Source organism: Mus caroli, unplaced genomic scaffold (assembly GCF_978045245.1).
Source record: "Mus caroli unplaced genomic scaffold, Mus_caroli_1 scaffold_10, whole genome shotgun sequence".
Classification (NCBI taxonomy): Eukaryota; Metazoa; Chordata; class Mammalia; order Rodentia; family Muridae; genus Mus; species Mus caroli.
Genome location: NW_028227265.1, coordinates 13,836,957 through 13,849,450, shown reverse-complemented (window position 1 = coordinate 13,849,450; position 12,494 = coordinate 13,836,957). Strand labels below are relative to the sequence as shown.

Genomic DNA, 12,494 nt, shown 5'->3' with positions numbered 1-12,494 from the left:
CTTAAGAATCCTACAAGGGAGATACTACAAGGGAGATTTCTTCCTCCATTCACTGAAAAACGGAGGCACAGCTCAGCAAGGTGAGTAGCTTGCCCAAGTGAACAGAAGATGGGGAGTATTTGAACACAGGCATCAATCTACCTATGCCTTAAATGTGAATTTCTATGCTGTGGGTTTAGACTCACTGATCTGAGTTTAAAACAAAAACTTCCCAACCTAGCTAACACTGTCTTCCTGATCTAACAGATGAGTTCCTGGGCAAGCATTCTTCTTGACAGAAATGTGCACACATGCATGTGTAACACAGGTGTGCACAGACAGCAGTGCAAAGCCAATGTCCCCTGTTTCAGCCATGCTAGCTTGTCCCGTTGACCACGCCCACTTGATCTAGAAATGTTTGTCCCTCTGCCTGTTGGTGATGCTGATGTGAGCTGGACAGAATGATCATGGGCCTCTCTTAAAATTTTCTAGTCAATGGGAGAGATGGGTAAAATTGAAGTCAGGATCCGAGCATTGCTTACAGTCATGAAGACACATGGGGTCTTGGAACATAGTGATAGAGGGGATGTTTAAAGGAAAAGCTCTCATTTAGGGAATGCATGTGTAAGCCCATGGGTACAAGCTGTGCAGTGAGGAAAGCAGCCCCAGAAACCTGAGGGAGAAATCCATCCCCAGCATACAAAAGCCTGAGATAGGGATGGGCTCAGCTTGTTTAAGGAACAGAGACTTGTTGAAGTCTGCAGAGGGAGGGGCACATGGGGCAAGACAGAAGAGGCTACAGCAGGCTTGGAGAGAAAGCAGGAGTTGGATCACATGGTTCTATGGAGACTGCGGAAGCCTTGGGCTCACAGTGCAGCAAGGGACAACAGCACTGGGTGGTCTTGAACTAGGAATAAGGAATCACCTGATCTGATTTTCAGTTTTCCTAAGATCATTCTTGCTGGTCATGTAATATCACACCAACTTGATATCCCCAAAGGCTCCCTTCTGGTTGAATGTGAAGGCATTCTGTTAGCACCCACTAAAAATTGGATTTGAAAGTTCTATGCTTACAGCAGGGACAGCACAGTACTGCACTGTACTGTGCTATAGACCACATCAGGCCTGTCTACCAGGCCAGGTCACTCCCTATGTTGTGTGCATCGAGGACACTGCCACTGAGCATTCTGCAAAGTTCCTGGAGTCTGGGTCAAGGCAAACTCTGCCTGCATCTGCTGTAAAGAGCATGGGGCGGTGGGTGGGTGGGGCACATGTGGAGTCTGGGTTGTAATTTTAAAAATGTACGTATATAGTTTAAAAACTTAGGCTTCTACTCCTTTAAGAGCTTTAAAATTTTATTTATTTATTTATTTATTTATTTATTTATTTTAATTTACTTAATGGGTGTGTTTGTGTGCCTATGTGAGCTAATGTGTACTGCATACAAGCAGGTGCCCTCAGAGACCAGAAGTCTGCTTGGAACACTGCGAAGCAAACTTGGGTCTCCTGCAAGAGCAGAGCCATTTTTCCAGTCCCAGGCAGTCTCTTGAAATGTATATTTGATTTAAAAAACCAAAAACCAAAAACCTGCCCTAACATGTTTTTCCTTGACACAGATGATCCCACTGCAAACTTTGCGACACATGAGACTCTCTCTCTCTAATTGAGTCATTTCTGCAGGTGTGCCATTCTGGGCTGCATGAGCCCACAAATGCAAACTGACATTGCTTCTATATGAAGGGTGTTGGGAGACAAAACCCTAAGAAGAGCTGAGGCTTGCAAAAAAAAAAAAAAAAAAAAACATGTGAAGGACACAATTTTAACAAGGGCTTTCTGAGCTAAGTTTGGAGGGAGAGGAAAGGGAAGAGATTGGGAGGCGATGATGCAATTTGGCCAGATGACCGCGGAAAGCAGAAGGCCTCTGGCCCCTCTCTGCTTCCACCTTCTCCCATGAGAAACAGACCCCAGGGCTGGCAAGGATCGTGCTCACCGTGGAAAGACCACGTAAGCACTAACTTTGGGATGGAAGCACGAGGCTCCTGTATGCAATTAGGGAATTAGCAACTGGGTTCACTACAAGGACAGTCTTGTAGAGAATGACTGAAGTCTGCAGATGTGGCCATGGGGTATCACATGAGAGGACTAGCTTCATCCCACTCCAGTGTGTCAAGACCTGTGAGGGCAAATAGAGCAACATTTCCTTATATTAATACCTAACACCCCACCCCCACCCCAGCCCTTGCTATAGAAGACCCCCACTGTCAACTTGACAACAGTAAAGCTCACTTTCCAGCTGACACGTCTCTGCAGGTACAATGTTCTTGATGAACTCGAATACAGGATGATTTAAAACTCAGAATTTCACACGATGGTAAAGAATAAAGGCTGTTCCCCCAAGTCCCATTCAGCTCTAGAGAATTCTCGCCTTGCAGACTGAACTCGGCTCTAGGAGGCCATGTTGGAAAATCGTGTCAAAATTAATGTGGCTGCTCAATGACTTAAGACAGCTACAAGATGATTTCCAAGGAATTGTTACCCAAGGGTCTGGATGGAATCCTGAAGTAGACTAGTCCTTGACTTGGATTTTTTGAAAAGCCTAGATTTTTCAAGCTTGAGGTGGACCTAATTCAGTCGTTACCCCCATACATCCTTCCTCAACCCCCTGATAAGTGCTGTCCTAAAATTTATGTAGAAAGACCTCTTTATATTTGTATGTGGTTCTTTTGCTTTCAAACTTTGAAAAAAAAAAAAACATCCTTTGGGGCCTGAAGACTGAGAAAATAAATACATTAAAATGGCCTACAAGGATTGCTTGTCAAATCCGTCTGCCCTTGCTACTTCCTGGTCATTGTTGCGGACTTCAGTTTCATTTCATAAAGAAATGCTCTTAGCTACACCAAATACCTCTATTAAAGCCTTCCCTTGTCTGGTTTATCACACCACCCATGAAGCTCTCCAGAAGAGAAGCTGGGAGGGAGCAGGAAGCTGGCTGCTTTGCTCTGCGTTTTTAAGAACGAATGAGTCAATTCTGGGTGGTATAGGTTTATAATCCCAGGGCTGTAGAGACAAGACTTAGGCACAGGCTCATCTGTGGAGTTTGCTGGCCAGCCAGCCTCGCAGTATCAGCAAGAACCAGGGCAGAGAATGTCTCTAAATGAACGCACAAAGGAATGGACAAACAAATGGGCAGTGTCTAAAAGGACTGGCAACAGAAGTTGGCTTCCACAAGCATGTGCCCACATATGCACACCAATTTATACCTATACCCTCCCAGACAGGAAAACACACAGGATCTTGGGGATTAAGAAACGGGGAGGCATCAGCCAATGAAATCCCGTGCCTAAATGTAGACACTTTGCAAATGCCATCGGAACCCAGGTCATTCCACGGATCACTGTCTCTTGACCTTTTAGTTACTAGTTATCAGAGTGAGGTTCCTAGGCCCATCAATACCAGCTTTGCTGGTGCTGGAGTTGGCTCATTAGGAACTAGGGGTTGAGACCCTGCAAGGTGCACCCCACCTGGCTTCCTGCTACAGCGGAAGTTCCCTCAGGCCTGTAAACTACTGCTTCTAACTGTGTTTCCATCCTGAGTGCCCCGGGCTAGGCTCTTAAAAATAACAGCTTGAAAGGGGAAAGAAGAAAGGAAGAGAGGAAGGCAGAATGCAGGCCAGCAAGTCTCCATCCAAGGAGTCTTGTGAAATCAGTAGCTGGGGAGTTGCCGTGGCTTGAGCATAATTTAATCTCCAAATTGCAAAAACATTAACATTATTGATTGATCAGACATCAATCCAACAGAAATTTAATTAAATTAGAATGTGTCACTGAGCAGACCCGGCTGCGTCATGCATAAATCTCAGGTAATAAGTTGACAAAGAGACCACGGCCATGGCTGTCCAGGCCCAGCTGGATTCAGCCTCTGTCATCTTCTCAGAGACGGGGGCGAAGCTGCAGGTAAAATGGGGTGAGCTTCTGATTTATGTCGCCCACAGAGGAGTCTTCAGCAGCTGCAGAATCCAAAGAGTACCTCTCAGGGTGGTGTGATTTACTGGTGCCCTGGGCTGGCCAAAAGCCACTGGGGGAAGGCCCGTGCCTCGGGCCAACCCCTGGCTAAAATGCTGACTATGCTTAGATGCCCTGGATGAGAGGATTAGCACTTGGGGTGTCCTCCCAGGCAAATGTGTCCTCTGGAGGAAGCCTAGTCCTTGGAGTGGGGAGCCTTGCACTTGTTTGGCCTGTCTGCCCCGCCTCAGGAATGTATTTTGGTGTCAGTGAGTGGCTGCACCTGCCGTCCCAGAAACAGGTCTGGAGTGGCCCCAGCGGGCTCCAGCCTCAAGGCAAATGTATCCTTAACCTGTGGGGCCCAGTTTCCCTGGGGCAAGCCAGGATGGAGGGAGGAGGGGCGGGGCTTGAGGAGCAGGCAGAGCATTCTGGGAAGTTACAGATAATGGAAAGGCTCTGCCATGCACAGGGAGGTTTGAATTTTTGGAGGTGGGAGAAAGGTGATGTCTGAGGACAAGAAAATCTAGATGACAGGGAATAAAATCCAGAGACGTGAGTGTTCCCTGGAGCATTGTAAACCACCCGGACTTTTGTTCTGGGTCAGGGCTGCTGCTGCTGGGAAAGAGAGCCGTCCAATGGCAGCTCCTGAACTCAGCTCAATGGCCTCTAACAGTCACAGGCGCCTATGTCCTGTAGCCATCTTGTGGCAAGAAAACAGTGTTCTGGACAATCCATAGACGGCCCCCTGCTTGCAGACTTGTGTCCCCTACCGTCATGCAGGTGTGCCCCAGGCTTGCTCCTAAACCGAGCAGAACGCAGCCTGGTTTATTCCTTTGCAACTGTTGCTCCTGTGCTCTAATGGCTGGAGAGTAGTAACAGAAACCTTCTAGGCTATAAGGCCCCACGTTTCTTTAGAAAACAAAGAAAGCCTGGTCCTAATGCTAAAGACTGCGAACTCAGAGACCAGAAAAGATCCGTTATGGAATGCTTTTCCCACCTCTGAGCTGTGTGGCCTTTTGGGTGAGTAAGCTTATTTCTCTGCACATGAAGTTCTTTTCCTGCTTACTTCACCGAACTTTATGCAGGTGCAGCAGGTTACAGTGTTTAAGATACGCTCTCTGCTCGGGGAGCACATTTACCTATGGAGCTTCCTTTAGATCCACAAAGAGTTTCAAAGCACAGGCCCCCGTTACTGCTCTCACACAGATACAAGATGCCTCGACTCTTAGAGCATGCGTTAACAGGGTAAACAGATGTCACCATGGGTTGCAGATATGAAGTGTGCCTATTTCCTTTCCCTCCCCAGGAACAGACCCTGTCAGGATACTTAGGGAGAACCCTAGTCCCTCACAAGACCCACGCTGGCATTCTTCCAGGATGTGTTTGCTTGTAGAAGGTAAAGGGTTTTCCAGGAGGTCATGTGAGCTGGGGAGACCAGAACACTCATTCTGAGGAAGTAGGAAGTTCCTTGAAATGTCCTTTTCCTGTGTCCTCTGAACCTTGACACTTGTGCTGGTTGGATCTTTGCCAGCAGAGACGCCCATCCTTTTTTTCCTGGCAGAACATGGTGGGGGTGAGAGGGTCAGGCCATAGTGCCTGATCCCCTGAAACTCAGAGGTTCCTACCACCCAGGACTGTGTTTGCAGGACCAGGGCCTTCCCTTTTGCCTTGGCTGCCGAAAGGGTTCTACAAGTTGAGGGTGTTACCCGAACCCCAACACGAGTTCCCAGAATACAAGTCCGTATTTTCAAAAGTAAGCACAATACTGCTGCCTGCAACAACAGTCAATGTTGCTGAACTCAGAAACCTGCACTAAATAAATAGACTTTGTCACAATCCCCTATAAGTACTAACGCATTTGCCTCCATTTGTCAGCTGAGAGGCATGAGATTTAAAGGTCTGGGTGGCTTGCTTGCTGTCCACAGAGAGACATGGAAAGCCAGAGCTTCGCTGTCAGAGATGATGTTCGGACTTCAGAATTGATCCCTGTGCTGATGGATGGAAAGATGGTTGGTGCCTGGAAGACTGGCAGGCGTGGTTCTGCATGAGTTTGTGTTTCTTATTCTACACCAAGTCCTGGCCCAGGTGCTTGGCACAAGTCAGATGGCTTCATGCCCGAGAAAGGACAAGAGGTTGCATCCAAAACACTGGGCCCCTGTCACTAGCTGTCAATAGTTGGTTAAGATACATGGATCGGTGAGTCAGTGGGTGGATGAGTATGGATAGCTAGATAAGAGTACTATGCAATGTTCAGGAGACAGTAGGAAGTCTCTCAGTGGAAGCCAGTGCCATCATAACTTTTATAAACATCACTTTTTTTTCTATTCTGCTTGTCCCCACAATCCTCTTGGTGGTGTTTCTTCAACAACATATGGCTGCCTGTCATTTTATAGGTCCATACCTGTTGGACTTTTCCAGATGACCTTCTCTCCCTTGTTGCTCATCCTTTGTATACCAGCTCAGGAAGAAGGCATGACAAGAGTGGGTGGGAGCTAGAAGGAATTACTTTGTGTGGTGGACAAGCAGAGCCTCTCTACTCAGGAACTTGCAGAGATCTCTCTCCTGTCTTACAGGCCCTAAAAGATGCACAGGTATCACATAGCTTGGTAGAACTGCAGTTACAAAGTGTCAGCATGTTTCTCTTCACAGTTACAAGTAACCAAGGCATGATGGGATAGCAGAGTGTTGATCCGGACTAGCTGACATATGACAAAGTCAGTGATATCACATTCTGGGTGACCCATTTTCTTCTTTATTGTGTAAACTTGTGTTTACCATTGAAGACAAAAAGTCCCTAAAGGCAGAATGAACAAAATCACTTATTTTTAAGAAATGTTCTTACTGAATACAGACATAATTTCTTTCTCAGATTTGAGACAAAGCACAGCTTCCTTGCTGAAAAAAAAAAAAGAACTTATAGCCATCTTCTCTTGTTCTACCCAACTCAGATGTCTCTGAGGAAACTTCTTGAATCCTTTCCTTTCCCTGAGTTCTGGTGTCATTTTTAAAGGAGTCATTATATACGAGCATCTTGATTGACTCTTTCAGGAACAGGTAGGGAGAGGATAAAGTTTCCAGCATGCCCTATGTGAGCTCAAAGGCTGAAGATGCAGAAGAGAACTAGCCTGTCACTTGGTAAAATGACAAACTGCCAGTAGAAACCCAGCAATGCCACTCTCCATAATCTACCCACATGGCACAAAATCCATGTCCAGGGCTAGGGATGTGGCTCATTGATAAGAAATGTGTTTACATGGCATAGATGAAATCCTGGCTTCCATGTCTTCACGCAACATGGTGGTGTACACCTGTAACTCTAGTGCTCTGGAGGTGGAAGCAGAAGGGTCAAGAGTTCAAGGTCATCCTTAGGAACATGTCAAGTTCAAGGTCAGCGTGAAGTACTTGAGACCTTGTCTCAGACATATTTCCATGCAAAGACTTTTATGGGAAGGCATCCGGAGTGATAGCGTTCACCAAAGGTTTTTTTTTTTTGTTTTTTTTTGTTTTTTGTTTTTTTTTAAAGGTGGAAATCACTGAACTGTCTAACTGGTGAAAGGATGTGGTGGCATGAATGGGAAATGTCCCCCTAGAGGCCCAGGTGCTTAAATACTCAATCCTTGGTTGCTAGTATGGTAAGAAGATGCTATGGAACTGCAGGAAGGTTGAACCTGGCTGGAGGAAGTGTATCACTAGGGGTGGGTTTTGAGAGTTTATAGTCTCATACCACTTACTGCTCACTCTGTTTCCTGTGTGCAGGTACGATATTAGCAGCTAGCTTCCGGCACCTGACACCATACCATACCTTCCCACCCTTTATGGTCTCTCCCACTAGAACCATCAGCTAGAACCTCCTCCCTGCCTTACGCTGCCTCTGGCCACGGCAACAATTCACATGTGGGATAACCAAAATGTGTTACATTCCACAGCAGTGTGGGATTTCCCAATAGAAGACATCATAGTGATCACCCTTGAGAATCAAAAGTAAGCTAAGTGGGAAAAGGCAGAGACAGGTATATGTCTAGAAGCTCATTTTGTAAAATGTCCAGAAAACAAACAAACAATCTGTAGAGACCGGAAGTAGACAAGTACTTGTCAGGAACTTTCAGGTAAAGGAAGAAGTGGGCAGAGCCTGTTAATGGCTATGGGTTACACTGTTGGGTAGCAGAAGTGTTCTAAACTTGGAAGAAGATAAAAATCATACAACTCTGTCATTTCTCTATCTATCTATCTATCTATCTATCTATCTATCTATCTATCTATCTATCATCTATCTATCTATCTATCTATCTATCTATCTATCTATCTATCATCTATTTATCTATCTATCTATCTAAATTCATAACATTACTAATAAAAAAAGGAAGAAAACATCTGTCCTGGTGAGGAAATGGATGGTTGAAGTGTCAGTTGCAGGTCTGGAGAGTGTCAGCCAGCCAGTGAGTAAACATGTTTGTAATAAAGATTGGTGCCACCCCTAGTAATGAACCCAGCTCCTACCCTGATGGAGTATGCATTCTGATGGACAGCACATGTTCTATAATTATGTAAAACCCCATAGTGAAGGCTGTATTAAGGTCTTTGAAGAACCCCAAAAGATGAGCTTCAGTATCGTGCCCACATTTCATGATGGCCTATGAAGAAAGAAATGGAATTATGGATAGAGTATACCTTCTTTTCTAGCCTCCCATCCATACCTTTCACTCACAACAATGAACCACACTGCCCCATCCCAGGATGAAAACCCCTCTCATGTTCACATTATGTTTTATAGGGAGAAGGGATTCTTAGTCTCTTTTGCAGAAGTTGGCAGTGGTCATCTTGTGATACGGTCCTGCACGGTGCCATGAGGAGTGCCGAAAGGAAGGCACAACTCCTGCATCTCCCAGATAGGAAGGACTCAGATCTATCATCTCTTGGGGTACTCTTGCTCTACTTCAAATGGCCAACGGATGTTCCCTTCACAAAGACTCGACAAACCCAGAGAAAGGGCACTTGGTCTTAGCCACAACGTCAGACAAATAACCAAGTGAGAACTAGCTACGGGCCTCCTAGATCCAAGACAAGTCAGGGCACACAGATCTTATCCTCTCCCTGAAAGTATGGGCACAATGGAGCCAACTGTGGGGAAGGCACAGGGTGAGCCTGCCTTTATGACATTATTGATTGATTATCCACCTGCAGCGGAGCAGCATGCCCGGACAGACAATAAAAGGACAGGCTTAGCCATAGCACGGGCTCTCCTCACTAAAATAGATTTTACACTTAAAGAAATAGCTGATCTGGGGAGGGCTTTAATGACATTGTTAAGTTTTAAATACAAAGAAATCAGATCTTTGGGAGAGAAAAAAAAAAAGAGAGAGAGAAATCACCCTACACATTTTGCCCTTTGTGTAGTTCTTCTGGTCATGTTTTCAGGTCTGAGAGACACAAGCAAATGATGTTGAACATTCCTCCTCAGGAATCAATCCACTGAGGTAGTTTGTTTAGTTTAAAAAAAAAATAGACCTCCCCTAACTGTGAGGAGAGAGTCAGCAGAGAGATAGCAACAGCCAGCGGGTGGGAGACAGAAACTTAGATGAAAAGGCAGAGAGGGCTAGCATTGTTTGTAATCTTTAAGGAAGATTTCAAAGGCTGTTCCCTTATGGAAATCCCTTCTGATGACACCAAAGAAAATTGGTCTATGGAAACATGGCTGTGCTCTGTGTCACCCTTCCATGTTTTACATTATTACTTCCAAAGATGTTAGGAGCCACTTTTGTTAAAGGCGAAGATGGTTAAGCTGTATCTGGCATAATACATAAAATTTTGATTTTTACCTATATGTAAAAATCAAACAACTGGGATTTTGTTTAAAAAAAATCACCAAAACCATTTTTCCCATTTCCTGTCTGTGGGTACAATGTGACCATTGCCTTATTCCCCTCAGCACCATGTCTTCCCTGCAATGATGGACTGTATCCTCAACACAAGATCATCTTTACGTTGGTATTGTCTGGCTTTTTGTCATAACAACAGGAAAAGGAGCTAATAGTCACAACTGAGAGTGAGAGGAGATGGGCATGGGTACAGTGGTGGAGGGGGAAGCTGCTTAAGCCAGGAGATGGGAAGGGAGGGGAGAGGAGCAGAGAAGATGGGAGGCTGTTCATGGGTGTATTGTCTGCCTGACAGATCATTCTTGCACCTGACCCTCCTATAAATCTGGGGAAACTGAGAAAAGAATGTAGAAACTTAGGCTCATGTTGAAATAAATGGCTCAGATCACAATTCTAGGATGTCTGTCCCTTTCCTTATTGCTTTGATTTTGTGAGAGTCTATGTCGCTTTTTTTTTTTGTGATTTTTTTTTAAGATATTTTCTTTATTTACATTTCAGATGTTGAAAATATGGAACACTTCACGAATTTGCATGTCATCCTTGCGCAGGGGCCATGCTAATCTTCTCTGTATTGTTCCGATTTTAGTATATGTGCTACCGAAGCGAGCACCTATGTTGCTTCTTGTTACTTGTTCCTTTTGTTGGTAAGGAAGGAAAGCCCTGAGCACTGTCCGGATCCACAAGTGCATGCCAGGGCTGTCCACCATGAAGAAATCAAAGAGCGTAATTCCTCTACATCCCTATAGGGGACATGTTCTTAGCATAGCTGGATGTTAGGAGATCTCTCAAAGCACCCAAGGCCATAGCCTAATGGCAATACACACCTTATCAATAAAACAAACTGTCTTGTTATGAACAGTAGCATCCTCTCATTGCTTTATGTATTGCTTGCTTCTTTTCTTTGCATGTTCCAAGAGAAAATAAGACCTGCTAAATCTGTCCCCGGACAACCAACTCTTCAGTTAATTTTATGTAATTTTATTGTTTTTTCCCCTTTAAATTATATCTTTATTGAGCTATATTTCAAATAAGATTTCATTGTCGAAGCATACGACTCAGCTTTCCCCTTCATTTACTCCTCACAGTGCCTCCCTTGCCTCCTCTGCCCACCCAGATCTACTCCCTTTCTGTCTTTCATTAGAAAACAAACAGGCTTCTAAGGGATAATAATAAAATAAAAATATAACAAAATAAAATATAATAAGGTAAAATAAAAACTAACACATTAGAACTGGACAAAACAAACAGAAGGAAGAGAGCTCAAGAGAAGACCTAAGAATCAGAGATCTACTGTGATCACACACTCAGGAGTCCCATAGAAACACTCAACTGGAAGCCATATCATACATGCAGAGATCTTGTGCAGACCTGGGCATGCTCTTCCAGTCTCAGAGAATTCATCTGAGCCTTTATCATTATTCTCTTCTTCAGACTTTCCCATGCCCTGGGGGGAAGGGAATTGATGGAAACATCCTAGCTAGGGCTGAGTGTTCCAAGCCCCTCACTTTCTGTATAATGTCTGATCCAACTGTATTTTATCCCAGCGAGGTCTTATCTTCCATAACCTATGATTTCTTCTTCAAAATCCTAGAAATTCACCCTTAGGATCATTGTGAGAAGCACAAATGGACAACCGAGGTACTGAAAGTGTGTACTGTGTTAGAAGAAAGGACAGAGAAGATATGACTGTGGTTAAAGGGCGACAACAGTGGGGGAGCAGTCAGGAAACAACGTGGTAGAGAACTGCTGTCACCATCTTTCAGGTAATTTCAGGTAACAGAACTGATTATCTCCTTGCTTTGAAGCCTCCTCAGTAAGATCTTTTAAAATATGATTTCCAAAGGTAATAGCCGCAGAACTAAGCCTTGATCCACTCTACCATCGTAAGAGTATTAGATGCTATATAGTCGACGTTCAAATATTCTCATGTGGCTGACGAGCAACACCTCCAGGTCAAAGTCTTCTGACAAGGCCAATAGAAGTCTCCAGAACACCCCAGGAAACGGAGAGCAAGGACAGACACTGGTGGTGGTTGAAAAGACCTAGGAGGGAACTGATGTAATTACCTTAATTTGAACTTGGCAGTGGCCACAGCTGTCAAGGACACTCCTCTTCTTTGGGATGAGGTGCCACTGGATCATTTTAATGACTGTGAGGGCCTATTGCGGCTGAATGATAGCACTTCAAAAGCCACAGAGGCACGGATCTGTAGAGAGGAGAAAGGCACGGAGCACCTGGGCACAGAAATGGAAGTAGCTTTTCCATTCTCCAGCAGAATCAGCTGGATGCAGGTTACTCAGAGTGGAGAAGGGGTCCAGCCCAGGGAGCCTAGTGTTCATATTTTCTTATGGAAAACTACTGCAAAATCCTGTGTTTCCATGTAGGGATAGCCCAGAATTTATCATATTCCTATCATGAGACCAATAAGGTCAAGGTTTCTGTATCTCTGGTGCTTGCACACCTGAAACTAGACTTGTGTCCTGCTCTGGTGCCCCCCCTTAAAGTCTCTCTCTCTCTCTCCCTCTCCCTCTCCCTCTCCCTCTCCCTCTCCCTCTCCCTCTCCCTCTCCCTCTCCCTCCCTCTCTCTCTCTCCTTATTATTATTATAGGAGGTGTTGTGTGTGTGTGTGGTATGGTCACAT

General features: G+C 44.9%; 1 protein-coding gene and 1 non-coding gene across 3 annotated transcripts in view; both read right to left on the bottom strand.

Moving 5' to 3' along the window:
- The window catches only part of Maf (MAF bZIP transcription factor), a 348,691-nt gene that overhangs the window by 222,937 nt on the left and 113,260 nt on the right, over positions 1 to 12,494 (bottom strand). The gene's annotated exons all lie outside the window — the stretch shown is intronic.
- LOC115031870 (U6 spliceosomal RNA) lies at positions 10,357 to 10,463 on the bottom strand. The gene has a single exon (XR_003837506.1). It is a non-coding gene; the product is annotated as a U6 spliceosomal RNA (small nuclear RNA).